This window comes from Sus scrofa, chromosome 13, assembly GCF_000003025.6.
Source record: "Sus scrofa isolate TJ Tabasco breed Duroc chromosome 13, Sscrofa11.1, whole genome shotgun sequence".
Classification (NCBI taxonomy): Eukaryota; Metazoa; Chordata; class Mammalia; order Artiodactyla; family Suidae; genus Sus; species Sus scrofa.
The window spans coordinates 120,665,879-120,692,206 of record NC_010455.5 but is presented as its reverse complement, the minus strand read 5'-3'; the positions used below and the strand labels follow the sequence as shown (position 1 = coordinate 120,692,206).

Here is a 26,328-nt window from a genome sequence, read left to right as displayed (position 1 = left end):
GTGGTTTGGGTTGTTGCAATGATTAGGATGTGATTGATGTTTAGTGGGGGTAGGGTGCAGAGATGCTTAACGTGTCCTGCACTGACTGCTTACAGAACGCAGGACAGGGAAGAATGGTCCCACCGATGAAAAACACCAAGTCATGGATACCAGAGAATGCTTCCTTGTGGTGCTAAACTTCATAGCTTTTCATTTAATGAATCAAATTCTTTGAAAACAAAATCTAATTATGTTGGCTATTTTCAAATATGAAGAATAAGTACTAAAGGATAGAGCCCAAGTTTGTCGAGAAGAGTGAAGTTGTTTGGTTTTTTGTCTGTTTTTTTTTTTTTTTTTTTTGGTCTTTTTAGGGCTGCACCTCAGCATATGGAGGTTCCCAGCCTCTGGGTTGAATCGGAGCTGTAGCTGCTGGTCTATGCCACAGTCACAGCAATGCCAGATCCAAGCAGCATCTGCAAACTACACCACAGCTCATGGCAACACCAAATCCTTAACCCACTGAACAAGGCCAGGGATTGAACCAGCATCCTCATGGATGCTAGTCAGATTCATTTCCACTGAGCCATGATGGGAACTACAAGTCATTTGGATCTACGTTCAGAACAGTACAAATGGGAGAGGGAATTAGGGAATTAGTTTTTAATGGGCATAGAGTGTCAGTTTTGCAAGATGAAAAACTTCTAAAAATCTATTGGCACAACAGTGTGACTACATTTAATGCTACTGAATTGTACACTTAAAAATGATGAAGGTGGTACTAACAGACATCAAAAACAAACTTAGGGTCACTAAAGGGGGAAAAGGAGGGAGAGGGGCGAACTAAGAGTTTGGGATTGACAGGGAGTTCCCATCATGGTACAGCGAAAACGAATCTGACTAGGAACCATGAGGTTTTGGGTTCCATCCCTGGCCTCGCTCAGTGGATTAAGGATATGGCGTTGCTGTGAGCTGTGGTGTAGGTCACAGATGTGGCTCAGATCCTGTGTTGCTGTGGCTGTGGTGTAGGCTGGCAGCTACAGCTCCAATTAGACCCCTAGCCTGGGAACCTCCATATGCAGTGGGCATGGCCCTAAAAAAGGACAAAAGACAAAAAAAAAAAAAAAAAAAGAAGAGTTTGGGATTAACAGATACAAACTACCATATACAAAATAGATAACAACGAGGACCTACTGTATAGCATAGGGAACTATATTCAATATCTTATAACAATCTATAATTGAAAAGAATCTGAAAAAGAATACAAACACACACATATGTATAACTGAATCACTTTGCTGTATACATGAAACTAACTCAACATTGTAATTCAGCCATATTACAATTTAAAAAAAAATGATTGAGGAGTTCCCACTGTGGGCTACAGGACTGGCAGGGTCAATTCCAGCCCAGCACAGTGGTTTAGGATCTGGTGTTGCCACAGCTGTGGCTTAGATTGCGACTGTGGCTTGGGTCTGATCCCTGGCCTGGAAATTCCATAAGCCAAGGGTCGGCCACCAAAAAATTAAAAAATTAAAAATTAAAAAATGGTTAAGATGGTGAACTTAATCTTATGTGTTTTGAAAAAAAAAATCTTGTTTTGCTACCATTATAAAAAAGAACATCAGCGAAATAATAAAATTAGAAAAAGGTATAAATGGCTTGAGACTTGGGCAGGCTCCTCATTTCAAATATTTGAGACAGAATTTCCATATAGCTAGGGAAATCATGGAGAAGTCTGTATTTAGGATCCCTGATCGTGAACATTTTTATACTTCTATCTCTTTCCCAGCAAGAATTTTCTCTGCCATTTTCCAGGAAGCCATAATCCATGATAATTCCTTAGCTTACTACTTTAGGTACAGTTGAGCAACCCTGTGAATATATGTTGTCTCAGCTGTCATCCTTGATTCCTCCCTTTCCCTTGTCTCTCCCATCTCCCCACCCCAATCCAGTCTCACCTGTGCTCTCTGTCTCTCTATTGGACTCTGGCAATAGCCTGCAACTTAGTCTCCTGCATCCCTGCTGCCTTTCTCCTCCACCCCCAATCCATTCCCCACACACCACAAGAAAAATCTCTTTTAAACATTATTCAGATCATGTCACTCCTTAGCCTCAAACCCTTTAATACCCTCCTTTGCACTAAAAACGAAAGCAACCTCCTTACATGCCTCTCCCCTTCCTTGTTTCAACCTCTTACTCTTGCTTACTGTGCTCTAGCCACACTGGCTTTCCTCCTCTTCCTCAAATGTGCTCAGCTCATTCCCACCATTGGAATTCTGTACTTCTTCCCTCTTCCTGGAATGCTCTTTGTGTGTGTGTGTTAAATTTTAACTTTAATTAGGTTCCATTTGTGTATTTATGTTCTTATTGTCATTACTCTAGGAGGTGGATCTGAGAAGATTTTGCTGTCATTTATGTCAGAGAGTGTTTGGCCTATGTTTTCCTCTAAGAGTTTTATAGTGTCTGGTCTTATACCTAGGTCTTTAATGCATTTTGAGTTTATATTGGTGTATGGTGTTAGGGAGTGTTCTAATTTCATTCTTTTACTTGTGGCTGTCCAGTATTCCCAGCACCACTTATTGAAGGGGCTGTTTTTCCTTCATTGTATATTCTTTCCTCCTTTGTCATAAATTAGTTGACTGTAGGTGCATGGGTTTAATTCTGGGCTTTCTATCCTGTTCCACTGATCTACAGTTCTGTCTTTGTGCCAGTACCATACAGTTTTGATGATTGTAGCTTTGTAGTATAGTCTGAAGCCAGAGAGCCTGATTCCTCCAGCTCCGTTTTTCTTTCTCAGGATGGCTTTGGCTAGTCAGGGTTTTTTGTGCTTCCAAACAAAATTTAAGCCTCCTGTGCCCATTTTTATTGGTATGTTCACTCCGTCTGTATGGAGAAATTTATTTACTTATTTTATTTTATTTTATTTTTAATTTTAGGGCCATACCAGCAGCATATGGAAGTTCCCAGGCTAGGAGTTGAATCCGAGTTGTAGCTTCTGGCCTACACCACAGCTCATAGCAATGCTGGATCCTTAACCCACTGAGCAAGGCCAGGTATCCAACCTTTGTCATCATGGATAATAGTTGGATTTGTTACCACTGAGCCATGAAGGGAATTCCCAGAAATTTATTTTAATGTATTTCATACTATAACTCATTTTTTGGTACTAGCATTTAATGAAATACAGTCTTATTATTTGCTTTTATAATATGACATATACAGTAGGATATTTAATTTACCAGTCAGTTTATGATTATAGTACTATATTGAATGGTAATTAATATATTTCTTTAGAAATAGTTTCTGGAGTTCCCATCATGGCTCAGCGGAAACAAATCTGAAGTATCCATAAGGATGCAGGTTTGAACCCTGGCCTTGCTCAGTGGGTTAAGGATCTGGCATCACCGTGAGCTGTGGTGTAGGTGACAGATGTGGCTTAGATCCTGCGTTGCTGTGGCTGTGGCGTAGGCTGGCAGCCTGAGAACCTCCATATGCCATGTGTGTGGCCCTAAAAAGACAAGAAAAAAAAACATATATATATATAGCTTGACTAAATGATTATGGAGAACTTGCCAGTTCTAAGTGCTAGAAGTTAACTTCCATGTCTGTAGGTGGAAGAGAAAGATGTTGGAAAGCTACACTTTTGGCAAGCCTGTTCAAACTCATCGTTATAATGTGCTGACATCATATTCTTTATCCAGCACTGATTATACACCAAACATCATCTGTCCTTCATTTAATAACCCCTCCCCTCAAAGAACTTTAACAGTTCAATAGTGTTATCTCATTTTTCGAGAAAGGAGATTGAGTCTCAGAAGAGATAACTAACTTGTCTAAAGACACAGCCAGTAGGTAGCAAAATTAAAAGTAGAACCCAACTTTATCCCCTCCAAAGCCCCTGCAATGAAGGACCACACTCTCCTGCTTCTCCAGCCATTCTATACATGGGTTCAATAGAGAGAGAGGAGATGGGAACGCCCCTTCTCTGTCTGTAGCCACAATTTTATGAATAAGAATGTATATATAGTGTGACTTGCAATCTCTTCAAGTGCCCCACATCCTACCTCTTCCATCCTCTAAGATGGCTAAGATTAATTGCTTATGAACTATAAAATAGAACACAGCATAGAGGACTGAGAAGACCTGGGATCTACACTGGCTGTACTACTTTTGTGATTTTGGCAAATACAGACACTTGGTAAAATGCATTGGTAAAATAAGACTGAGAATATTTTTTTTGGTCTCACAGGACTGCTATGGCAAATCAAATTCATTCATTCATTCTTTGAATAAATATTTGTTGAGTGCCTATTATGTGAAAGGAGTTGTTTTTTTGGGGGGGTTAGGGCTACACTAGCAGCGTATGTTCCCAGGCAAGGGGTCAAATTGGAGCTGTAGCTGCTGGCCTATACCACAGCTCACACTCAATGCAGGATCCCTTAACTCACTGAGTGAGGCCAAGGATGGAACCTGAATCCTCATGGATACTAATAGTGTTTGTTACTGCTGAGCCACAACAAGAACTCCTGAAAAGTATTGTTCTGAATTCTGATAATAAAATGGTGAACAAAATAGGTAAGACCCTGCCCTCATGAAGTGTATATTCTAGAAAAGGAAAATAATAAAAATGTGAATAAATAAATAGGGTAATTTCACACTGAGAAAAGTATTGTCATTGTAGTAAACAGTGACTATGAGGAGGTAGGCAGTTTTTGATGAGGATGGAGATGAGAGCAGGGGTGGGGGAAGACAGAGAAGGAATCTGGAAGAGGTAACATTGTTAGCTGTTCCTGAAGTATGAGAAACAGCCATTTAAAGAGCATTCCAGGGTAGAAATCATGGATGCGGAATAGAAAAAAGAAAAAAAGATTGAAAACAAAAGAAGAGAGTCTCAGAGAACTCTGGGACAACGTTAAATGCACCAACATCCATATTATAGGGGTGCCAGAAGGAGAAGAGAGAGAGAAGGGGACAGAAAAAATATTCAAAGAGATAATAGCTGAAACTTCCCCAAAATGGGAAAGGAACCACTCACTCAAATCCAGGAAGCACAACCAGTACCATATAAAATAAACCCAAGGAGGAACACCCTCAGACACATATTAAACCAACTGACCAAAATTAAAGACAAAGAGAAAATATGGAAAGCAGCTAGGGAAAAGAAACAAATAACATACAAGGGAACCCCAATAAGGTTATCAGCAGATTTTTCAGCAGAAACTCTGCAGGCCAGAAGGGAGTGGCATGATATACTTAACATGATGAAAGGAAAAAAAACCTCCTACCAAGATTCCTTTACCCAGCAAGGCTCTCATTCAGATTTGAAGGTGAAAAAAAAGCTTTATACATAAGCAAAAGCTGAGAGAATTCAGCACCACTAAACCAGCTTTACATCAAAGACTAAAGGAACTTCTCTAGGCAGAAAAGAAAAGGCTGCAACCGGAAACAAAAATACCACAAATGACAAGGCTCACTGGTAAAGGCATATATACAGTAAGGATACAAAATCATCCATACACAATTATGCTAACCAAAACAGAAATCATGAGAAGAGGAGGGTACAAATGCAGGACACTGGAGATGCACTTGCAATCAAGAGACAAACAACTTAATACAATTATATATATATTTAATTTCTATACCAAAATTTCAGGGCAACTGCAAACCAAAACTCTACAATTAATACACACACAAATGAGAAAAAGCAACTCAAATACAACACTAAAGATGGTCACCAAACCCCAAGAGGAGAGAACAAGAGAAGAAGGGAAGAAAAAAGAGCAACAAAACCAAATCCAAAGCAATTAATAAAATGGCAACAAGAATATACATATCAATAATTACCTTAAATGTGAATGGACTAAATGCCCCAACCAAAAGACACAGACTGGCTGAATGGATACCAAAACAAGACCCATACATATGTTGTCTTCAAGAGACCCACTTCACTTCTAGGGACACATACAAATTGAAAGTGAGAGGATGGAAGACAATATTCCATGCAAATGGGAATCAAAAGAAAGCTGGAGTAGCAATACTCACATCAGACAAAATAGACTTTAAAATGAAGACTGTTTTAAGGGACAAGGAAGGTCACTACCTAATGATCAAAGGATCACTCCAAGAAGAAGATATAACAATTTTAAATATCTACGCACCCAACATAGGTTCACCACGATATATAAGGCAACTGCTAACAACCTTAAAAGGACAAATCGACAATCACACAATCATAGTGGGGGACTTTAACACCCCACTTACAGCAATGGACAGATCATCCAGACAGAAAATGAATACAGAAACACAGGCCCTGAATGAAGCATTAGACCAGATGGACTTAATAGATATTTATAGGACATTCCATCCAAAAGCAACAGAATGCACATTCTTCTCAAGTGCACATGGAACATTCCCTAAGATTGATAACATCCTGGGCTACAAATTCAACCTTGGTAACTTAAGAAAACTGAAACCATGTCAAGCATCTTTTCTGACCACAAGGCTACACGACTGGAAATCAACAACAAGTAAAAAACTGCAAAAAAACACAAACACGTGGAGACTAAACAACGACTAGATCACTGAAGGAATCAAAGAAGAAACTAAAAAATACCTAGAAGCAAATGACAACAAAGACATAACAGTCCAAAACCTGTGGGATGCAGCAAAAGCCATTCTAAGAGGAAAGTTTAGAGCAATACAAGCCCACCTCAGGAAACAAGAGAAAGCTCAACTAAACAAGCTAACTTTACATCTAAAGCATTAGGTCTTGTCTGTTCTCGAGAGAGAACAGACAAGACCTAAAGTTAGTAGAAGGAAAGAAATCATAAAGATCAGAGCAGAAATCAGTGAAATAGAAACGAAGAAAACCATTGAAAAGATCAATGAAATGAAAAGCTGGTTCTCTGAAAAGATCATCAACATTGATAAGCCCTTAGCCAGACTTATTAAGAAAAAAAGAGAGAAGACTCAAATCAATAAAATTAGAAATGAAAAAGGAGACGTAACAACGGACATCACAGAAATACACAGGATCAGAGTTCCCGTTGTGGTGCAGTGGTTAACGAATCTGACTAGGAACCATGAGGTTTCGGGTTCAATCCCTGGCCTTGCTCAGTGGGTTAAGGATCCGGCATTGCCATGAGCTGTGGTGTAGGTCGCAAACATGGCTTGGATCCTGCATTGCTGTGGCTCTGACGTACGCCCGTGGCTACAGCTCTGATTCAACCCCTAGCCTGGAAACCTCCATATACCACGGGAGTGGCCCAGGAAATGGCAAAAAAAGACAAAAAAAAAAAAAAAAAAAAGAAAAAGAAAAAGAAATACAAAGGAACATAAGAGACTACTATATGCAACTATACGCCAATAAAACGGAAAACCTAGAAGAAATGGACAAATTCTTAGAAAAGTACAACCTTCCAAGACTAAACCAAGATGAAAGAGAAAAGATGAATGGACCAATCACATGAACTGAAATTGAAACTGTGATTAAAAAATATCCAACAAACGGGGAGTTCCCATTCGTGGCACAGTGGTTAACGAATCAGACTAGGAAACATGAAGTTGTGGGTTCGATCCCTGGCCTTGCTCAGTGGGTTAATAATCTGGCATTGCCATGAGCTGTGGTGTAGGTCACAGATGCAGCTCGGACCCCACGTTGCTGTGGCTCTGGTGTAGGCCGGTGGCTACAGCTCCAATTAGACCCCTAGCCTGAGAACCTCCATATGCTGCGGGAGCGGTCCAAGAAAATGGCAAAAAAGACAAAAAACAAAAAAAAAAAACCCAAAAACTTTCAACAAACAAAAGTCCAGGACCAGATGGCTTCACAGGTGAATTCTATCAAACATTTAGAGAAGAGCCAACACCTCTCCTTCTGAAACTATCCCAAAAAAATCGCAGAGGAAGGGAGACTCCCAAACCAGTCTATGAGGCCACCATCACCCTGACACCAAAACCATACAAAGATACCACAAAAAAAGAAAATTACAGGCCAATTTCACTGATAAACATAGATGCAAAAATCCTCAACAAAATACTAGCAAACGACATTCAACAATACATTAAAAGGATTGTACATCATGATCAAGTGGGATTTATCCCAGGGATGCAAGGGTTCTTCAATATCCGCAAATCAATCAGGGTGATACACCACGTTAACAAACTGAAGACTAAAAACTATATGATCCTTTCAATAGACGTGGAAAAAGCCTTTGACAAAATCCAACACCTATTTCTGATAAGAGCCCTTCAGAAAGTGGGCATAGAGGGAACTTTCCTCAGCATAATAATGGCCATATGTGACAAATCCACAGCTAACATCATTCTCAATGGTGAAAAGCTGAAAGAATTCCCACTGAGATCACGAACAAGACAAGGATGTCCACTCTCACCACAACGCTCCAACATAGTTTTGGAAGTCTTAGCCATGGCAATCAGAGAGGTAAAAAAAATTAAAAGGAATCCAAATTGGAAAGGAAGAAGTAAAACTATCCCTATTTGCAGATGACGTGATACTATACCTAGAGAATCCTAAAGACTCTACCAGAAAACTGTTAGAACTCATCCATGAATTTGGAAAAGTCTCAGGATACAAAATAATACACAGAAATCGATGGCATTTCTATATACTAACAATGAAAGAGCAGAAAGAGAAATTAGGGAAGCAATCCCGTTCATCATCGCATCCAGAAGAATAAAATACCTAGGAGTAAACCTACCTAAAGAGACAAAAGACCTGTACTCTGAAAACTATTAAGACACTGATGAAAGAAATCAAAGATGACACAAATAGATGGAAAGACATCCCATGCTCTTGGATTGGAAGAGTCAATATCATCCAAGTGACTATACTACTCAAGGCAACCTACAGATTCAATGCAATCCCTACCAAATTACCAAGGACATTTTTCACAGAACTTAAACAAAATATTTTAAAGTTTGTTTAGAAGCACAGAAGACCCAGAATAGCCAGAGATCCTGAAAAAGAGAAATGGAGCTGGAGGAATCAGGCTCCCATACTTCAGACTATACTACAAATCTACAGTCATCAAAACCACATGGTACTGGCACAAAGACAGACATATTGATCAGTGGAACAGAAGAGAAAGCCCAGAATTAATCCCACACACCTACAGCCAACTACTTTATGACAAAGGAGGCAAGAATATACAATGGAGAAAAAACAGCCCCTTCAACAAGTGGTGCTGGGAAAACTGGACAGCCACATGTATAAGAATGAAATTAGAACACTCCCTAACACCATACACAAAAATAAACTCAAAATGGATTAAAGCCCTAGATATAAGACCAGACACTATAAAACTCTTAGAGGAAAACACAGGCTGAACATTCTCTGACATAAATGACAGCAACATCTTCTCAGATCCACCTCTTAGAGTAATGATAGTAAAAACAAAAATAAACAAATGGGACCTAATCAAACTTCAAAGTTTCTGCACAGCAAAGGAAACCCTAAACAAAATGAAAAGACAACCCACAGAATGGGAGAAAATATTTGCAAATGAAGCGACTGACAAGGGAGTAATCTCCAAAATTTATAAACATCTCCTACCGCTCAATACCAAAAAAACAAACAACCCCATCAAAAAATGGGCAGAAGATCTAAAGAGATAATCCTCCAAAGAAGACATGTGGATGGCCAAAAAACATCAAAACTACTATGAGATATCACCTTACCCCAGCCAGAATGGCCATCATCAAAAAGTCTACAAACAATAAGTGCTGGAGAGAGTGTGGAGAAAAAGGAACACCATGACACTGTTGGTGGGATTGTAAATTGGTGCAACCACTGTGGAAAACAGTATGGAGATTCCTCAGAAAACTAAAAATAGAACTACCATTGACCAAGCAATCCCACTCCTGGGCATCTATCCAGAGAAAACCAAAGACACATGTACTCCAATGTTCATTTCAGCACTCTATACAATAGCCAAGACATGGAAACATCCTAAATGTCCATCAACAGAGTGGATCAAGAAGACGTGGTACATATACACAATGGAACATCACTCAGCCATTAAAAGGAATGAAATAACAGCATTTTTAGCAACATGGATGGACCTAGAAATTATCATGCTAAGTGAAGTTAGTAAGACACAACATCAAATGCTATCACTTACATGTGGAGTCTAAAAAAAGGATAATCAAGTTCTTTGCAGAAGAGAGACTGACTCACAGACTTTGAAAAACTTATGGCTTCTAAATGAGACAGGTTGGGGGGTGGGAGATCGTCTGGGGGTTTTGGACGGAAATGCTGTAAAACTGGATTGTGATGATCACTATACAACTATAAATGTAATAAAATTCATTGAGTAATTAAAAAAATGGGCACGGGAGTTCCCATTATGGCTCATCAGTTAATGAACCCAACTAGTATCATGAGGATGTGGGTTGATCCTTGGCCTCACTCAGTGGTTTAAGGATCTGGCATTGCTGTGAGCTGTGGTGTAGGTTGAAGATGTGGCTTAGATTCCTTATTTCTGTGACTGTGGTGTAGGCTGGAGGCTGCAGCTCTGATTCGATCCCTAGCCTAGCCTAGGAAGCTCCATATGCCATGGGTGCAGTCCTAAAAAGACAAAGACAAAAAAAAAAAAAAAAAAAAAAGGGCAAAAAGCAAGCAGCAACATAAAATAAATTTAAATGAATTTCCACACAGGAAGTTGCAGCATATGTAGCTAGACAACATTTCACTAAAAGCTAGCATAAAATATAGGAGCAAAATATTGCATTGGAAGGCACATTAATATCATAGCTATGTGGGCAGTTAAATCAAGTAGTTCACAAAAAATTAATTAGTATACCAAAAGCAACAAAGAAACAAATTGAATTCCAGCAGAAATCAGTATTACAATTAATACCATAACCGAATCACTCTGATGTACAGCAGAAATTAACACCACATTGTAAAACAACTATACTTCAGTGGTAACAGATACAAACTATTGTACATAGGATGGATAAATAACAAGGTTCTACTGTATAGCACAGGGAGTTATATTCAATATCCTTAATAAACCATATGGAAAAGAACATGAAAAAGAATATATATATAAGAATATATATGTAATGAATCCCTTAGTGCCATAACAATGAGCAGAAACACACCAAAAAGGCATTGTAGAAGTTTAGTCTTTTATCCTCAGCACCTACAAAGCCTTCTCCTTCAACTCTTGCCAAACATCAAACTCAAACCCTCTGCTACTGATGAATCCTGACAATTCTCTTCATCATTAGGTATCATGGCACTAAAAACAAAGCCAACATGCTTTCAAATCTAGGAACTCCTGTCGTGGCGCAAGGGAAACAAATCCGACTAGGAACCATTAGGTTGTGGGTGGGATCCCTGGCCTTGCTCAGAGGGTTAAGGATCTGATGATTCCATGAGTTGTGGCATAGGCTGGCAGCTGTAGCTCCTACTGGACCCTTAGCCTGGGAACCTCCACATGCCACTAAGAATAGGAAAAAGAAAAAAAAAAAAGTAAATCTACTTTTCTAGACTGATTTTGCCACTATCTTTTACTGTATAACAACAGCATGTTTACTATCAAACCAATGCTTCTTTTCTTGTTTTCAAGTCAAGGAACTTTCATGGTTGTTGCAAGATCTAAATAGCATGTGGCAACACTATTATGGTCTTTTCTCTCTAAGTCTTTTTATTGTAGTTGGGTTTTTTTGTTTGTTTTTTAGGGCTGCACTAGCAGCAGGAAGTTCCAAGGCTAAGGTTCAAATCAGAGCTACAGCTGCTGGCCTACACCACAGCCATAGCAACGTAGGATCTGAGCTTCCTCTGTGACCTACACCACGGCAATGGATCCTTAACCCCTTGAGCAAGGCTGGGGACTGAACCTGCATCCTCATGGATACTAGATCAATTCATTACCACTGCACCACAATGGGAACTCCCTCTAAGTCTTAAAACATTAAGCCTGACTCTAATGTTAGAGAAATACTGTACTGCTTTTGAGCCATGAGTTATTTTTATTTATTTTTGTTTGTTTGCTTTGTTTTTTAGGGCTGCACCCGAGGCATATGGAGCTTCCCAGGCTAGGGGTCCAACTGGAGCTACAGCTGCCAGCCTACACCACAGCCCCAGCAAAGGCAGATCTGACTTAACGTCTGTGACCTACACCATGGTTCAAGGGAATGCCAGATCCTTAACCCAATGAGCAAGGCCAGGGATTGAACCCGAGAAACCTCATGGTTCCTAGTCGGGTTCATTAACCACCGAGCCACAAAAGGAACTCCCATGAATAATTTTTTTTAAAAGAGAGAAATATAATGTGAAATAGAAGTTATTACAGGAGTAATATAAATTCTACACCCATTACTTTGGGGATCTACGACATAATTGTTGCTAGATAACTCCTAAAGGGTATTGCACCCCACCAGTAGGGGGGAATCGTAATTGCTTTTCTTGGTCATTCATTACATTCATTCATTGTCTCCAAGTTGTGAACCTCTTATCAGTAGTACTTAATTCGACACAGGATGACTTTTAGATATCTCTTTTAATGGGAAAAATACATAGCATACAATAACTAGTATGCTCATTCAAATCATTAATGCATATACATATCATTTAAACCTCAGAGAACTATGTTTCCAATAGTGGCCTAGTAGCCTGAGCATTGCTATAACTTATTTCAGTGCTTCATAAAAGGTGGCCCATGGAAAACCTGCATCAGAATCCCTTGGGGTGTTTGTTAAAAGCGCAGATTCATAGTCTCTGTCCCCTGTTCTCCAAAGTCTACTGATTTAGATTTTCATTTATAATGAGGTTCCTGTGTGATCCTGGAAAAGTTTGCCAGCCAGGGCATTTCACCTTGGAGCTGGTCTTTCCCCATGGCTCAGTGAGCATGTTAAAAGCCAGCTCTCCTCTCAGAGGCCCATGAAGTTTTGGCTTTGCTGGAATTCATTTACAGGTTCTTTAAGCCTGGATTTGAATTCGGATTTGTGATATTTACTGCAGACCCTCCTCTTTGTTTAATTACCTCCTTGAACATTCTCCCTGGATAATCAGCCTTTTCTTCCTCCATTCTCTCATCCCCAAGGCCACATACACTGCAAAGGCTGCTTTGCCCGGTGGGGTTCCTTCTGATCCATCTGTGGTCCATGAGAAAGAAATCCCTGTTAGTGGGGCCACATGACCAGCCTGCACCACCTCACTCAGGAAGAAAGGCTTTAGACATCCCACAGGATACACAAACCCAAGGGTACTTTTTTCTGAAAGAAAACATAAATTAGACAATGAGGAGAGAGTTCGATGCTCTTTGTGACTGAGTGATTTCCTATAAAATTCAGGGCAAGTTTCTCTGGTATATTCTTCACTTTGGGGACTTTTTTTTTTTTTTTTTTTTTGCTTTTTAGGGCCTCACCTGCGGCATATGGAGGTTCCCAGGCTAGGGGTCCAATTGAAGCTACAGCTGTCGGCCTACACTACAGCCACAGCAACACGGGATACAAGTCGCATCTGAGACCTCATGGCTCACGGCAATGCTGGATCCCTGCCCACTGAGCAAGGCCAGGGATCAAATTCGCATCCTCATGGATACTAGTCAGATTCTTTTCTGCTGCACCACAAGGGGAACTCCTCAGGACCACTTTTGAACACATTAGCTATGGGAATCAAATCATTTAGGGAAGAGCTAGGCAAATGTTCCCCAGGGACCAAAGTGCCACTTGGGCATGAAGGGATCTAGGAGGGTTCTGTTTGGAAGATACCTGAGTTTGTTTTTTTTTAAACTTTAAAAAATTTTTGGCTACAGAAGCTATAATCTTTCATTATAGGCCGTTCTAATGATTGTGGAGGTTTTCTTAGATGTCAATAAATGAGTCTGGGTATGTAGCAGTGGGTCTGTATCTCAATAGTAATTGCACATGACAACAGTCTTCCAGGTGGACTGTTCATATAGCAGTGATGCAAGGTGACTCATTTACTCATTCAAATATGGAAAGAAAATAACTATTCAAATATTGCATTAAATGTTTACTTTTGTGGATTTTTCTATGAATAGTGCCTATATATACTTTATAAAAATAAATATACATTTATTGAGGATGTGTGCTCAATAATTTTTTATTGACTAACCCAAATGATCAAAAAACTGGGGGGATTACTGTCCCAGAAGGCAGTCAGTTAGGTGTACAAAGCAGAATAGTATTAGGCTTTGGTTTGCTGAGCAATTTCTCAATTGTGTGATATTTACTTGTCATTTAGCCATTGGTTTGGTAGCTAAGATTGTTAAGATTGTAACTAGGGAATAATCTGCTGCCAGTAATTAAGGAACTCCAAAACAAACCACTGGGTTGTGGCCATGATCAAATACATTCTCTTTCTCTTAGGTGGAGGCGTACAGTGGGAAAACAATGGTTTGGGAAACAGATACACGTCAGTATGACTCTAAACTCTGCCTCTTATTAACTTCACGATTTTGAGAAAGTAAATTAACCTTTAACCTAGTTGAGCCCCGATTCCTTTTTTTTTGCCTTGTAGGGCATATGTTAGTTCCTAGGATAGGGGTTGAATCAGAGGTACAGCTGCCAGCTGACACCACAGACACAGCAATGCAGGATCCAAGCCATGTCTTTGGCCTGCTCCACAGCTCATGGCAACACCGGATCCCTGACCCACTGAAAGAGGCCAGGGATCGACCTTGCATCCTCACAGATACTAGTAGCATTCGTCTCCACTGCGCCACAATGGGAATTCCGAGCCCCAATTTCCTCACTTACATGATGTGCTTAAGAGCAAATTAAATGATATAAGTAAATCACCTATCAGTATGCCTTATGCATAGTAAGTCTCAACAAATGTTGGTTCCTGTGCTTCCTGAATTTTGCTTATAGACCAAATCACATATACTGAGAGAAGTGCCAAGTCTATTAGAAAGGGCCAAGTGAAATAATTGAGAACTGGGACTACATGACATAAGGCTTGCCAAATTGAAGGGGAAAAAAAGCCCTGCAATTAATAATGCCAGGGAGGTGTTCTCCTGTGGTACAGTGGGTTAAAGATCCTGTGTTTTCACTGCAGTCACTTGGGTCATTGCTGTAGCATGGGTTCAATCCCTGGTCCAGGAACTTCCACATGCGCCAGGTATGTGGAAAAAAACAAACAAACAAACAAAAAAACAAACCAAAAACATGCCAGATGGTGCTATCTAAAAAGGAGCTCTTGGAATTCCCATTGTGGTACAGTGGAAACGAATCTGACTAGGAATCATGAGGGTTGGATCCCTGGCCTCATTCAGTGGGTTAAGGATCCAGTGTTGCCATGAGCTGTGGTGTAGGTTGAAAACACGGCTCAGATCCCTGCATTGCTGTGAGCTGTGGTGTAGGCCTGCAGCTGTAGCTCCCATTCGACCCCTAGCCTGGGAACTTCCATATGTCAAGTGTAGGGCCCTGAAAAGCAAAAAAAAAAAACAACTCTTTATCTACAGTGAGGGCCTGTCGCCCCACCCTTGGCCAAGGAAGAAGAGGTGCATAGTTGCAACTGTTGATGATGGATTTGGCTGGCCTCTGGGTCTGTATTCCAGAGAGAAGAAATACTCCTTGCCTCTGCTGGAGTTCTACTGCTGGCCTGCAAGCTCATTTGCATTTGAAAAGATCCCCGACTGGGCAGGCAAGGCACAGGTGACAGAGAAACACCTGCAGAGACTTTGCTAGATCAGCAGTCTTTCCCAGGCTTGACGAAGACCATAGCTATGACAGGGTGGCCTATGAAGCTTCCTTTCTTGGCTTGTTGTAGACGGGACAGGGCAATCTTCCTACTCAGTTGTAACCCAGGGTGAAGGAGGCTATGGGAGAGCCTGGGTGGCAGGGGCAATTTACTTTCAGTAGACGTGACGAGTTTAAAGGTCATTAGGGGAGTTCCTATCATGGCTCAGGGGAAAGGAATCTGACAGTATCCATGAGGATGTGGGTTTGATCCCTAGCCTTGCTTAGTCGGTTAAGTATCTGGTGTTGCTGTGAGCTGTGGTGTAGGTCGCACACACGGCTCAGATTTGGTGTTGCTGTTAGTGTGGCGTAGGCCGGCAGCAGTAGCTCCGACTCGATCCCTAGCCTGGGAACTTCCATATGCCGTGGGTGCAGCCCTAAAATGCAAAAAAAAAAAAGCATAATTTGTAGATAAAACCTGTGGTAAACTGAATAATGGCCCCAAAGATATCCCACTCTTTGGACTGTGCAAATGTAATCTTATATGGCAAGAAAGTCTTTGCAGGTTGAAGGAAAGATCTTGAGATAGGAGATTATCTTGGGTGAGTCCTGAACACAATCACATGTACACACACACACACAACACACATCTATTTCAGTTGAAGTATAGGTGATGTACAACATCATGTAAGTTACAAGTGTACAGTATAGTGAGTCACATTTTTTTTTTTTTTTGTCTTTTGTCTTTTTTTGTTGTTGTTGTTGCTGCTATTTCTTGGGCCGCTCCCACGGCATATGGAGGTTCCCAGGCTAGGGGTTGAATCGGAGCTATAGCCACCGGCCTACGCCAGAGCCACAGCAACGCGGGATCCGAGCCGCGTCTGCAACCTACACCACAGCTCATGGCAACGCCGGATCGTTAACCCACTGAGCAAGGGCAGGGACCGGACCCGCAACCTCATGGTTCCTAGTCGGATTCGTTAACCACTGCGCCACGACGGGAACTCCGAGTCACATTTTTTAAATGTTCACAGATGTCTTTTTAAGAAAGAGGCAGAAAGAGATTTCACATAGAGGATGGCAAATGGACACTGAAGCAAAAATGCCATCCTGCAGGCTCTGAAGATGGAGAAAGGGGCCATGAAACAGGGATTGCAGCCCAACGTTTGTGGCAGTTTGTTATAGCAGCCAAAGGAGACAAATATAGAAACTTCTAAGTAAGGAAGTTTTGTTTTTTTCTGGAATCTTTTCTTTTTTTCTTTCTCTCTCTCTCTTTTTTTTTTTTTTTTTGTTGGTCTTTTTGTCTTTTTAGGGCCACACCTATGGCATATGGAGGTTCCCAGACAGGGGTCCAAATGGCGCTGTGGCTGCGGGCCTACACCACAGCCACAGCAACGTCAGATCCTTAACCCACTGAGCGAGGCCAGGGATCAAACTTGTTCTCGTGGAAACTAGTCAGGTTCATTAACAGTAAGCCGTGACGAAACTCCTGGAATCTTTTCTACACATATAATCTCACTGCATTCCCACAATGACTTAGTTTTGTACATGATTATAACCGTTCTGTAGATGGGGAAATTGAGGTTCAGAGAGGTTAAGTAATAAATAGCTTAAGCTCATCCAATTAATATGCAGGGGGGCACTGGGATTTGTATGCAGTTCTTTTCATATTAGAGACTCTGTCTGTTAATGACTATGTACTTCTGCACATTGTTATGTATTTTATTATTGAGAAACAAAGTGAGCACTTACCTGAAGACATAAGCAAATAACAGGGCTACAAGGAGAAGCTTAAAACACTGATTATTTTCTAGTGTCTTTACCAACATGTGAAGAGTAGAGATGAAGTTCCTTCTTGGCTCAGGGGTTAAGGATCGGATGTCACTGCTATGGCTCTGGTCACTGCTGCGGCACAGGTTCAATCTCTGGCGTGGGAATTTCCACATGCCATGGATGTGGCCCCCCCAAAAAAGTAAGGAGAGAATGTGGGAAGCAGACAATTATCTTTCCTTTCCTCAGATTGTTCTATTTCCAAAAAAGAGCCACCCACAGTCTTGTACATTGTGTAGGAGTGGTAGATTCCTACCTTTTTCTGTCTCCAAGTTTCATTTTTCATATATGAGTCACAAATCAAAATCAGAGGTGACTCCCTCTTCTGGGCTGCTGATCGTTTGTGAGCATTAGGTAGAAACTTCAAGACACAAAGAGAGTGAATCAGCCCAAGGGTTAATTTACCATTCAAGGGTCCATTTTTTCTTTTCTTTTTTCTTTTTTTGCTTTTTAGGGTTGCACCTGTGGCATATGGAAGTTCCCAGTCTGGGGGTCCAATCGCAGCTACAGCTGCTGGCCTACGCCACAGCCAGAGTAAGGCCAGATCCGAGCTGCATCTTCGACCTATACCAGAGCTCACGGCAACGCCAGATCCTTAACCCACTGAATGAGGCCAGGGATCAAACTCGCATCCTCATGGATCCTAGTTGGGTTCATTAACCACCAAGCCATGAAGGGGACCCTCAAGGGTCCATTTAAACCAATGCTCCACAACAGTGTGATACTGTGTTTTTCAATCCTCTGCTTGTGAGAGGTTTTTTCCCTCCCCTTCTTCTGAATATTTGAAAAGGGTTTTTTTTTTTTTTTTTTAAGGGCTGAACTCGTAGCATATGGAGGTTCCCAGGCTAGGGGCCTAATGGGAGCTGTTGTCTCTGGCCTACACCACAGCCACAGCAACGCCAGATCCGAGCCGTGTCTGCGACCTATACCACAGCTCATGGCAACACCGAATCCTTAACCCACTGAGCGAGGCCAGGGATCAAACCCACCACATCATGGGTCCTAGTCAGGTTCGTTTCTGCTGCTCCATGACGGGAACTCTGAATATTTGAAAAATCTTACTTCTTGATTTTGGGGTCTGGGTGGAGAGAGGATAGTATCCACAGGGCTGGGCACCCTTTAAGAAGCCGCTTTTGGAGTTCCTGTAGTGGCACAGTGGTTAATGAATCCAACTAGGAACCATGAAGTTGAGGGTTCGATCCCTGGCCTTGCTCATTGGGTTAAGGATCTGGCGTTGCTGAGAGCTGTGGTGTAGGTTGCAGATGCGGCTCGGATCCCGAGTTGCTGTGGCTCTGGCGTAGGCCAGAGGCTACAATTCCGATTAGACCCCTAGCCTGGGAACCTCCATATGCTGTGGGAGCAGCCCTAGAAAAGGCAAAAAGACAAAAAAAAAAAAAAAAAAAGAAAGAAAGAAAGAAAGAAAGAAGCTGCCTTTGAGAGAGGAGGGGGCAAGGCATAACCATTAAAAGAATGACATAGCCTTTGAGGATGTGACATAAACTGCTTAGAACCTACTGGGCCCAAGATAGTGGAAGATTTGAATTCCAGTGGCGGTTGAGCCTCATTATATGCTCAGTGCAATGCATTAGCTAAATGACATGCCTACAGGAAGCATGACAGTTCCACTGCCAACCATCAAAGGCCAAAAGGTGGGCTGTGGCCCAATTGCTGAAAATCCACGCCCCTTCCCCAAAATAGTTGGAATAACCCTCCCACTTGTTAGCCTATATGGAATTACCCATCCCATAAAAACTAGCCACTCTATATTTCAGGGCTGCTCTCATCTCTTAAGATGGACCTCACTCTGCTATGGAATGTTTCTCTCTCAAAAATCTACTTCTTACCTAAATTTGCTTCTCAGTGAATCCCTTCTGCACTGAGACATAAAGAAGTCATGACACCAGGTGAGTGATTTTAATTAAAAGACAATGGGTTCAAGTTCCAATCTGAGTTTTGGCTGAGTTCGAGTCCCAGCTCGTGGGTTAATTCAAGTCGCAATCAGCTGTGTGGTGGATAAAGGAGCTCTTCCTCTTCTCTCACCTCCCTTTGGGGAATGTGATTGGCAGTGCTGATGTTCAATCCTGATCTGCTCCCTCAATGGTGGTCCTCTTGAGTATTTTAGAAACTACAGGAACAAAAATGCTTCTTGCCCAGTCACGTGGCCCCACCTCTCCCTCCTCCAACGGACACTTTGAGTCACCACCATATTAGTGGGGGAGGGGTCCAATGCTCCATGTATGGGCTTTCAACCAATTTTGTTTTCAGACTTTCATAGCATCTCCCACTTTTGTGGCTTCTAATGCCTCCAAATCCTAAGCTTCTCAATGGTTCCGTGGGACATTGGTTTGGTTTATTCTCCCTGGGACTGATCCCCTTCTATAGACAGTTTCCATAGCTCTCTACCCTTTGCTAATGAAACTGAGTCCCCCTAGAACCAAGTTCCCCTACTGAGTTTGTGATCAACCTCTCTATCCAAAACTTTATTCCCTTTTTTGTCTCACACTTGTTTCCTTCAAGATTGAGGAGAATCAAAGGAAAGGGGGAATTGAGACCAAACAGGACCCTGTCGGGTCCACCTGGGTACAAAAGCCCCTCAGCATCCACCCCCCTTTTTTTCTTTTTAGGCTGTATCCCGAGCATATGGAAGTTCCCAGGCTAGGGGTCCAATAGGAGCTACAGCTGCCAGCCTATACCACAGCCATAGCAACACAGGATCCCAGCCATGTCTGCAAGCTATACCACAGCTCACAGCAACACCAGATCCTTAACCCACTGAGCAAGGCCAGGGATCGAACCCACAGCCTCACGGTTACTAGTTGGATTTGTTTCCGCTGCGCCATGACAAGAATTCCCAAAGGCCCTAGTCTTTTAGGCCTTCCCTGAGTTCCAAAGAGCAGGCACAGATGTTTACCAATTAGGGAAGTGAGAAAAAGCAGAAACAAAGGAAAAGCAGATAAATAGGAAAACTAATGACAACAGCTCAGTAAAAAAGCAGAGTCCTAGTTCTCCTTAAAGCATATACATAATCTGATGGATATATTTGAAGTTGTTCTTAAGGAAATAAGATCCCTACCCAAGTGCAGGGTGGTGACTACAGAAGAGAAGCCCTAGACCCCAGATTGACTGGAACCAGAAGGTTAATGACTGAGATTCCTGAGACATCATCCTGTTACCTCACCACCAACCAATCAGGAAAAAGTCATGAATCCTGTAGCCCTCACCCTAAATATTGCCTTTAAAGCCACTCCCTTGAAAACCATCAAGGAGTTTAGGTCTTTGAGTGTGAGCTGCCCTTACTCTTTGTTGGGCCCTTCGATAAACGTTATCCTTTCCTTCACCCACCCCACAACAGATGTCAGTAAATTGGCTTTGCTGTGCAGTGGGCAAGCAGACCCAAGATTGGTTTGCTAACAATAAGACAATCCACTTCTTCCGTTATAAAATTTTGCTAAATCTACTGATATCTCTTCTACTCTCCTGTTAGAGATTTTCGCCTTTTTCCCACTTACTGATATTTTGGTACTGATATTTTGAATTGGAAAGGAGATAAAAGTATATGATTGGGGTTCTCATTGTGGCTCAGAGGGTTAAGACTAGTATCCACGAGGATGCAGGTTTGATCCCTTGTCTGGCTCAGCGGGTTAAGGATCCAGTGTTGCTGCAAGTGGCTCAGATCTGGCATTGCTGTGGCTGTGGCACAGGTGGGCAGCTGCAGTTCTGATTTGACCCCCTAGCCTGGGAATTTTCATATGCTCTGGGGACAGCCCTAAAAATGAAAAAAAAGTATACGATCATTCAATTTGTTTAATTACAAATCAGCCTTTACTTTGAGTAGTTCGATTTTTTAATCATGTCTCTTTAGGGCAACAAATAATGGAATTAAAAAATCCTTTTCATGACCCTTTTAATTTTAAAAGGGAAGTTTAGTTCTTTTAACGTTTTGATTAGTACGCTTATATATTGCTTTCTATTGAATCCTTTTGGTTATGTCATTGGAGTTTGGAGCACTAACAAGTTTATTGCAGAAGTTCCCATCATGGCACAGCAGAAATGAATCTGCCTAGGAACCATGAGGCTGTGGGTTCAATCCCTGGCCTCGCTCATTGGTTTAAGGGTCTGGTGTTGCCGTGAGCTGTGGTGTAGGTCACAGATATGGCTTGGATCTGGCGTTGCTGTGGCTGTGGCTGGCAGCTGTAGCTCCAGTTTGACCCCTGGCCTGGGAACCTCCATGTGCTGAAGGTGTGGCCCTAAAAAAAGCAAAAAAAAAAAAAAAAAAAAAAAAAAAGTTTATTGCAGGGCCAAGCAAGAGGAATGGGTGGCTCATGCTCAGGAAACCCTGAACTTCCTGATAGTTTTCAGGGAGGAGCTCCTATAGGTAAAATTTGGGGTGAGGGCTGCAGGGTGTGTGACTTTCTTCTGCTTGGTTGGGGGTGAGGTAACAGGGCGATGCTCCAGGAATCTTGTGCTCAGCCTGAGGTTACCATCCTTGACCTGGGTAGGGGCCTCAGTTTCCGCATTAGAACTCAAAAGTATTGTTTTGTTTTTGTTTTTTGGCCACCCCACGGCATATGGAGTTCCGAGGCCAGGTATCAGATCTGAGCCACAGTTGTGACCTACCCCTCAGCTACAGCAAAACTGGATCCTTTAACCTACTGTGCCAGGCTGGGATCAAAACTTCGTCCTGGTGCTGTAGAGATGTTGCTGAACCCATAGCTGATCCATGCCAGAGAGAACTCCAAAGATATTGTTATGTCTATTTTTTGAGGAGGAGCTGGGACTCTGCCCCAAGGCTCTACTACTGTCTTTTCACCGCTCCTCCCCTGTATCTGCATTCCTTTACTTCCCTGATTAGCAACCATTTTAACCTGTCCTTTGAAACTCAAGGAAGGTCTAGGAGGCTTGGATGAGGCCTATTTCCTACAAATTAGAAACAGAGGACAAAGGAAGGATTTGTATCTGGGAGGGCCCCATAGGATCCTGCTCCCTTTAATAGATGACTATCAAATGTTTTAAACTCAGTTCTTCTTTTTTTTTTTTTAATTAAAAAAATTTTTTTTGGTCTTTTTTGGGCTGCACCTTTGGCATTTGGAGGTTCCCAGGTTAGGGGTTGAATCAGAGCTGTAGCTGCCTGTCTATGCCACAGCCACAGCAACTCGGGATTTGAACAGCATCTGTGACAGAGGCCACAGCTCATGGCAACATTGGATCCTTAACCCACTGAGGGAGGCCAGGGATCAAACTGCATCCTCATGGACACTAGTTGGGTTTGTTACTGCTGAGCCACAACGGGAACTCACAGTTCTTTAGTGTTGGTTTTCTAAACACTTTATTCTATAACCCCAAATTTGATTCAATTATCTTTAAGCCCTCCCCGGGTGGGGGCTTGTCAATATTTTCCCATTGGCTAAATTCACCTTGGAGACATTTTATTCCTCCTAACAAGAACAATAATAGGGAGTTCCCGTCTTGGCGCAGCAGAAACCAATCCGACTAGGAACCGTGACATTTCAGGTTCAATCCCTGGCCTTGATCAGTGGGTTGAAGATCCGGTGTTGCTGTGAGCTGTGGTCGCAGACGAGGTTCAGATCTGGCATTGCTGTGGCTCTGGCATAAGCCAGATTCAACCCCTAGCATGGGAACCTCCATATGCCGCAGGTGCATCCCTGAAAAGACAAAAAGACACACACACCAAAAAAACCCAAAAGACACACACACACACACACAACAATAATAGGAGTTCCCGTCTTGGCTCAGTGGTTAACGAACTCAACTAGTATCCATGAGGATGCTGGTTTGATCCCTGGCTTCACTCAGTGGGTTAAGGATCCGGAGTTTCTGTGAGCTGTGGTGTAGGTCGCAGATCTGGCATTGCTGTGGCTGTGGTGTAGGCTGGCAGCTACAGCTCCGATTCGACCCCTAGCCTGGGAAACTCCATGATGCTGGTGTGGCCCTAAAAAGACAAAAAACCACCAAAACCCCCCCAAAACCACAATTAATAATATCCACCTGGAAATTTATTGCTGTAAAAGTATCTTCATGCACACCACACAATTTTCTTCTCCCAACAACCAACAAGGGAAGCAGAAATAATTGGGGGTTGGGAGAGGTGATTTAGTGACTCACCTAAGTCCCCATAGCTAGTGGCCTCGCAGCCATGCCAAGTCACCTGGCTCCTGTTAAGATGCTCTTTCCACTTCTAACCCTTTGACATTTGTTTCTCATGATAACGAATTAATTTCTCATACACATTATTCCCTCCTGTCCCTAACAAGCCAAACCCTTGAAAACTGAAGTCCAGTTTACTGAGTCTGTTTCTTCTGACCTCCTCCTCCACTCTGTGTGAACACAATGAACTTATGTTGTGCTTTCGCCTTTGTCCTACTTTCCCGAGTGTATTTCTTTGCTCCTTACCACTCAAATATTTCAGGCTGATTTTCAAAACATTTCAAAATTGGCACAAATTAGCTACCAATTATCAGGTGTTTACTGTATGTCAAATGCCATACTAAAAGCTTTACACAGTATATCCTAGTTCATTTAGTTTACTTACCAATTCAGTGAGATAAGCACTGCTCTCACTACTACCACTCCCACTTTACAGAGCAGGGTGGTAGGGTACATAAAGATGAAGTAATTTGCTAAGTTGGCCACATACCTAGTCAGTGCCAGAGCCAGGGTTTGAAACAAGGCAGTCGACCTCTAGAGCTTTGAAGATTCTATAATCTCACTTTGGTATGACTTCTAGCTGTTAAAGCCTGCCATACAAAATCCCATCTTCACCCCAGCCTGAAATTCAGAAGGAATGGCAAAAAGCAACTCGTACACTTTTCCCCTCATTATTTCCCCACATTTTAAACATACAATTATTTCTGTGGGTACCAAAGACTAACCTAGGATTTTCTAGTGTTTGCTCACCACCTGACTTCCTAAAGAAGTGTTCAAGGTTACTTGAACCCCATGGCCAAATTGTTGAAGAAGTTGAGATTGAGGTGAAGGTCTATGCTTGCCTTCTCCATCTATGTCACGCTCTTGTTATCCACAGCATTAAGCATGTTGTGTTCATGGAAACACATGCCTAGTGAGTCCCAAAGTCACAAGTTTTTATTTCCTTAGCATGAGCTAAACTAGTGGTCCATTTCCTACTGCCTTTCTACACTATGGACAGCAGTTCTTAAATTAATTTGAACTAAATGCATCAAAATGAAGATGGTTAAATACTTTTCTGGTTTGTCTTTCTCTTAAAAAAAAAAAAAATGGAGTTTGCCTGTGGCATAGTGGGTTAAGTATCTGGAGTTGTTATTGCAGTGGCCTGGGTCATTGCTGGGGTGCAGGGCTGATTTCTGGACCTGGACCAGGAACTTTCTTCCTCATGCTTCAGGAGTGGCCAACAAACAAACAAACAAACAAACAAACAAACACAAAGGAAACCTAATAAATTCTTAGATTATTTTTTTTTCTTTTTATGGCTGCACCTGCAGCATATGGAGGTTCCAGGGCTAGGGGTCAAATCAGAGCTGCAGCTGCCAGCCTAGCTGAAGCTTGTGGAAACCTGGAACCTTAACCCACTGAGTGAGGCCAAGGATCGAATCTGTATCCTCATGGACACTATGTCGGGTTCTTAACTTGCCAAACCACAGCGAGAACTTTGAAAAAAAATTAAAAAAAAATTTAATTGTAATGATAAACATGTGTAGGAGTTCCCTTGTGGCTCAACAGTTAACAAACCCGACTAGGATCCAGGAGGATGTGGGTTCAATCCCTGGCCTTGCTCACTGGGTTAAGGATCTGGACTTTGCTGTGGGCTGTGGTGTAGGTCAAGGACAAAGCTTGGATCCCAAGTTGCTGTGGTGTAAGGCCAGTGGCTACAGCTCCAATTTGACCCCTAGCCTGGGAACCTCCATGCCTCAGGTGGGGCCATAAAATAGCAAAAACAAACAAACAAAAACATATAAAATTTACCATTTTAACTATTTTTAAGTGTACATTTCAGTAGTGTTAAGTATATTCCCATTGTTGTGCAACAGATGTCCAATAGTCAAACATTTCTAAAACAATAAAGTTCTAGGTGGGAACTATTGTTCTCATTAGGGAAGAATAAAATACCTCAAATGTTGTGAATTTAGTCAACTGGCAAATATTGGTACCTGACAGAAACAGGAAATTTGGGAGGTGGAAATTTGGGGGAGGAGTTAGTAGTTATCTCTGGGTTGTGGTATTATGTATGATAATTTTCATCTTAGTATCTTAAATTTGATGATTTTCCTACACTGTGCATATGTTACTTTTTTTTTTTTTTTTTTTTTTTTTGGTCAGGAATGAAACAAAAAGAAACAAAGGGAAAGCAGTACAGCTTGCTGGCAGGTGTCAAACATGTTGCCCCAATTTGATTCTGGAACATTGGAAGGTTACTTTTTAAAAATTTTTTGCATGTGGAAGTTCCCAGGCCAGGGACGGAACCTGAAGCACAGCAGTGACCCAAGCCACTGCAGTGACAAGCCGGATCCTTAACCTGCTGCGCTACAAGAGAAATCCGGAAAGGTTACTTCTAGGCACATTCTAGTAGGGGAATTTTCCTCATTTTACCCAAGATAAAGCAATTTCAGAAGTTTGGGCACAGAAGTTTCAAGGAAGCTGTCGACAGATGAGGTCCCTTGGGATGCTCAAGTTGTGGTGGAAGTTCTTGCTGTACTCAGATTTTCTGGTTGGGCTGGAGAACTTTGTTTAGTACATAAAACAGCAGATTTAAAAACATCCTTTGGCGCCACCTTAAGCTAACTTGAACAAACTGCACTTATTTAGACTGGTTTCATGTTTAGACTCAGTACCTAAACGCTCCATGAATTA

General features: G+C 41.8%; 1 long non-coding RNA gene across 3 annotated transcripts in view; it reads right to left on the bottom strand.

The window, feature by feature from the left end:
• LOC106508004 overlaps positions 1 to 26,328 on the bottom strand; it is an 87,374-nt gene that overhangs the window by 20,129 nt on the left and 40,917 nt on the right. The window contains exon 3 of one of the 3 annotated variants that reach the window (XR_001304490.2): positions 12,990 to 13,101. The exons of 1 other annotated variant lie outside the window; for it this stretch is intronic. This is a non-coding gene — a long non-coding RNA (uncharacterized LOC106508004). Of the gene's footprint in view, positions 1 to 12,487; positions 13,102 to 26,328 lie in introns of those variants that run through there. One more of the 3 variants, XR_002337764.1, reaches the window with a different exon arrangement.